The following is a 5,710-nucleotide window of genomic DNA, read 5'->3' as shown; positions in this document are numbered from 1 at the left end:
AATCTGCTTTTCTGCTGAGTTCTATGTACGTTGTATTTTCTACTACGCATTCTTTTTTCCAAATCCATTATTGAATCTTGCATTCTTTCAGGGAGATGGATTTCATTCTTCTTTTTAGTTTTAGCATGTGACAGTTGTAAATGGCCACCCAAAACCAGCTGACAGGTACCTTAGCAGAGGGTTTGTGAAAATCCACTCCATTTTTGATATGAAGAGTCCTGGAAGCAAAGTTGCCCTATAGTCATTGAATTTTAAAGTACTTAATTTATTTGTACCACTTGTTTAATTAGTTTGTTTGTTTTTATCTTAGCCTTTTTCTGTGTTTCAGCTATTTTGTTTGAAGTGTATTCACTTCATAAATAGAGTTAAAATTTTTAGTCGACGTCTGTCTGGACAGGATGTCAGAGGTAGTCAAGAGTCCTAAAATGATATGGTTTTGGTTAAGAGAAGGAACTTGAAAACAACATCAGTTAACTTCTGGTGATAGATAATGATGTAGCTGGACTCTCAGCTGGTGTAGGGAATTGGTGATAAAGAACATCTGCTGTTGACTCTGCCAGGTAATTGTAGCCTTTAACTTGGAGTAGTACAGTAGCTGTTCACATCATTGTTGCTTCCAGAGTCTATTACCTTGGGATTCTTTTTGTGTGCTTGTCCTTGGAAACTGTAGCCACACCAGAAATGGCACCCTGTGTGCTTGGCAGCAGCGTTGATAATCAAGTGTGTACCTGCACAGCACCTTTCACAGCAGCTGCCTCCTCATTTCCAAAGGGACAGTTTATGGTCTGGGTTTCAGCTCATCAAGCTGTAGATGGTGCAGAGCCTGTGCAGCAGGAAGCCTGTTTCTCCTGCTCTGGCAGCCACAGTGGACAACAGCAGCCTCACTGGCAAAGCTTTCCAGTGGAGTGCTCCTGGTTCTGATGGATCCACACTGTAACTTACTGACTCCTCATGTTATTCTGCAGTGTCTCTTTCTTTTGGGCAATGGTGGAATTATTGGAGTCAGATACTAATCCTGATTTTTAAAACCTGTGAACCTCCCAAGTTATCCCTGGATATAAAGACACTCTGAAAAACACTTAGACTGTCATACAGTAAAATATGAAGTCTCAGAACAAAATGGATCTTGAGTCACATTGTGTGAATTTAGTGTTCTGCTTTTCTTGTGGACCCAGCGGTGTTTATTTTAACCCTAAACAGAAACACACTGTGATACAGGCAATCTACCTGTTGCTTTGCAAAGACAATACAATTTATTTTCAAGCTGTCTACAATTTTGCAGGTAGCAATGTGGTTGCAGCGTTTTATTGGGTCCATCTAATGATGGAGAATTGCTAGTTACCTTTCTTACTAAATTTCTTACACCTGAGGAACCGAAGAAATGTGTTAAAGTGGTTTGTCCTGGTGAAGTGAAAGCTCTCGTGCCCTTGCTAACATTCTTTCGACCAGGACCTACTTCAGGAATTGTGGCTGTTTTGTTTGAATGTCTTGATCAACAATGGCTTGTGGGATTAGCTGATCACAGTTCAGTCCTAACAATAATGCATAAAGAGACACTATGAACCAGGAGATCTAGTTACTGAATTTTGTTGCTGCATTTTTTTTCCTTTATAGTGTATAAAACTTGGATACCAGAGTTGTCATGCTAGAGCACATTACACAGGATTGTGTCCAGGTGGTTCTGGAATGTCTTCAGTCAGGGAGACTCCACAGACTCTCTGGTCAGTCTGTTCCAGTGCTCAATCACCCGCACAGTAAAGTTCTTCATCAAGTTCAGGTGGAACTTCCTGTGCATCAGTTTCTGCCCACTGACAGAATGGACACCACTGAGCAGAGCCTGGCTCCATCCTCCTGGCACCTCCCTCCCGATACTCACAGACACTGATGAGTTCCCCTCTCAGTGCCTCTTCTCGAGGCTGAACAGGCCCAGCTCCCTCAGCCTTTCCTCATTAGAGAGATGCTCCAGTGCCTCAATCATCTCTGTTACCCTCCACTGGAGCCACTCCAGGGGCTCCATGTCTCTCTTGTCCCGAGGAGGCCAGGACTGGACTCAGCACTCCAGATGTGCCTCACCAGGGCTGGGCAGTGGGCAGGATCACCTCCCTTGAGCTGCTGGCAATGCCCTTCCTAATGTATCCCAGGATTCCATTGGCCTTCTTGGCCACAAGGACCCACTGCTGGCTCATGGATGGCTTGTTGCTCACCAGGACCCCCAGGTCCTTCTCCACAGAGCTGCTTTCCAGCAGGTCAGTCCCCAGCCTGTGCTGGTGCCCAGGGTTATTTCTCCCCAGGTGTAGAACCCTGCATTTCCTTTTGTGGAATTTCAGAAGGTTCTTTCCTGCCCATCTCTCCAGTCTGTTGAAGTCCTTCCAAAGGGCCGCGCAGCACTCTGGGGTATCGGCCACTCCTCCCAACTTTGTGTCATCAGTGAACCTGCTGAGGAGGCATCTGCCCCTTCATCCAGGTCACTGAGGAACAAGCTAAACAATACTGCACCCACTACTGTCAATCTGCGAGTTCTCACGTGTTCCCAGATGCCTGGATCTCAAAGCCATGTTATAGAAAACTTTCTCCCTCCAAAGACTAGAACTGGATCACAAAGATGTGAGAAACAGAGTCTCAGAAAGTAACAATCAATTGGTCATTCGTTGCTTCATTTATGCCACACACCTCCCTGAATACACCCCTTAGATTCAGTGTTAGGAATGGTGCTATTTATATTGTGCTTGGATACAATCTTAGCAGAGGGCTCACCTTATTTTGGGTTGGACTTGATGATCTTTAAGGTCTCTTCCAACCTAGTCATTCTGTGAATTCTGTGAATTATTCCAGCTGTCATGGCTTTTCCAATTGAGGACACTGGCACAGTTGCCCTCAGAAACAGGGATATCCTTTTATTTATGTCCATTCTGGAACTAGCAGTCTGAAATAGTTAGGGTTAGAACTCGGCTAGGGTTAACATCCTCTCTGGAGTTAGACCACTGAATGCTGCAATACCTCTCCAAGTAAAAAGGTGACATGAGCCCATTCCCACCTGGTCCTTATTTTCTGCTTCAGAGACTAATTTGTGGTAGAATCGCTGTAGTGGCTCATGACTTTCTAAGATCTGAATATTGCGGGTTACAGACGACTGGCTTTCCTTCTGTGGCATTTAAGAATAAAACTGTTTAGTTCTTTCTAAAGCAACACCCTTAAAGGACTGTTTTCTTTCAGGCAAGTGTCAGTCTGAAATGCATGTGCCTGCCACAGGATGGCAGCAATCCGTCACCACTGAAGCATCGCTCAGTTCGAGTGTTGCATCTCAAGATGTAGCCAAAGATAAGCTATTCATACTCGATTGCGTTGTGAAGGTGGTATGACAAGCACAGGAAAGGCTTTGTGTACACTTACTCATTATTAATTTAAGCCATGGTTTACAACGTTTGTTACAATGTGATAATTTGCTTAGCTACAAAAGCTGGCCCTATGGATGAGTTCTGAATTCTTTCTCATATAGCAGCTGGTATGGGAGTTCATCCTGTGGAGGGTTAAATACTGAGGGTAAGGTAAGTAATCTCTTTTTAATGCTCCCCAGTAAGTACATATTTCCTACCAATATCTGATGGGTTTTCACCTTTAGGCCTGTGTTTCCTCTTCCTAAGGCCATCTGAACTGTACATCGCTACAGTGTGATACCCATCTGCAATATAACTTCTGTTTCCCTGGAATTCAGGGCCTCTTTGAAGACATTCAGTGCCTGGAGCCAGTAATTACTATTTTCATTGTATGCACAGCTACTTACAGCGAGTTTGCTGTCATCTCTTCTGAAACAATAAAGCGAGCAATACAGCGAGTTTGCTGTCATCTCTTCTGAAACAATAAATTAATTTTTTAAAAAATTATGAATTTTTATATCCATGCATCTTGAAGTCACTTGTAGCAGTCCTTGGCTGGTTCTGTCATCAGTGACTTGGCCCAGCACTGACTGGTAAAAGCAAGATTCTGTGAAAGCTGAGGGGGCTTTATAGCTGTTACTATGTAAAGGATCTTGTGAAATTAAATTATTCTTGAAGCCTTACTTTGTGAAAGCTGAGCCTTTCTATTAGAGAATGCAGTTTTAAACATCAAAAAAGTGCAGGGGCAAAATAGGATTTGTAGCCAGCAAGCTCTCTGCCCAAGTAAATCATGTTGCCTCCAGCCAGGGATATACATCCCTGTCCAGCACCCTGCAGTCCCTCTAACCCCTAAGCTAAATAATTACTACAAACATGAGCCATCCTAATGGTGCTTCTGCAGAGGTGTGTCAGCTGCTCACAGAACCAGAGCTACCCTATGCCTAGGGAGCACTAGAGACTAGAAACTCCTCCAGCAGGGCATAAAGCCAGGGATGAGTCAGTCTGCATGGTGGCTGATGTGAAAGGGTGTGTAAGGAAGACAAGTGGGAGGGAGAAAGCCCTAGACTTCAGGGGAGCAGACTTTCGCTCCTTCAGGCAGCTTGAGACGGGGTGCTCAGCTTCACCATGACAGAGGTAACAAAGTAAAAATGTAAGCTGAAGGCAAATCTTTATCGGATATCAGGCGACCCCCAACGGGAAGAAATGAAGATGTCTGGCTCCAGATCAGAAGGCTTTGGAATGCTGAACACTTGCTTTATTAAAACTATACTATATTACATTAATATACTGTTTAAAGAGATACTATACTATTCTAGATACTTCTTAACTTACTATATCTAACAAAACCCGTGACTCTCTGCTGAAAGTCCCGAGACACAGCTGGATTCAATTGGTCCATGAATCCAAACAACCTTCACCAGAATCCAATCAAGCAATATCACCTTGGGTAAACAATCTTCATACCACATTCCATGTGGGACAAACACAGGAGCAGATAAGAATTGTTTTCTCTGAGTACTTCTTATTGCCTTTCCCAGTAAATCCTTGGGAAAAAGTTGTGCCTTGCTTTTCTCTGTAAAGAGAAATGAGGTGACAAATCTTAGCTTCACAATGTGCAACAAAAGGATGCTATAAATGTCAGCTGTCTTGAATATAATAATATTATCCTCATAATGATATGAGACAACATTATTATTATTATTATTATTATTGTTGTTGTTGTTGTTGTTGTTGTTATTATTATTATTATTATTATTATTATTATTATATACTCTCATATGACTCAGTATGGAGAGTCCAGTACCAGAGAAGGCATGGGACTTTCTCAAAGCTGTTAATAGCACTCTGACAGGTAGGCTTTCCTGGCTGCTTCTGCTAGTCCACATGGCAGTGCATCAGTTGCTGTTCCAGAGCAATAAAATAAAATATGCTTATTTTTGTCAATTCTTTTCCTTGCATAGATGATGGAAAGTGCCCTGAGAGTCTTTGTGCAGCTGTTTGATGCCATGTCCCTTTTGGGCCTGAAAAGTCATTTTCAGGTATTTGAAGGAATATATCCTGAGACAGTATAATACTAGGATGACACATTTTTATATCACCAGTGCAAATAATCCAAGGCTGTGCCAGGAATAGTACTGAGAAAATAAAGACTTGTGCTCCTCTTTACTGCAGAACCACTTTTCTCATGGTGTGAGAGACATACTCCTTCCAGTGTTGGCTGCATGTAATGGGTGTAAGTTGGGGCACATTCAAATCTAAAGCGATAGAAATCATACTCTTGGCTGACCTGCTCAAAGGATTATGAGCAAAAGTGGGCAGTGTGGTGAAGTGCCCAA

This window comes from Anomalospiza imberbis, chromosome 3 (genome assembly GCF_031753505.1).
Source record: "Anomalospiza imberbis isolate Cuckoo-Finch-1a 21T00152 chromosome 3, ASM3175350v1, whole genome shotgun sequence".
NCBI lineage: Eukaryota > Metazoa > Chordata > Aves > Passeriformes > Viduidae > Anomalospiza > Anomalospiza imberbis.
The sequence above is the reverse complement of the archived record's forward strand: the minus strand, read 5'-3'. Positions refer to the sequence as shown.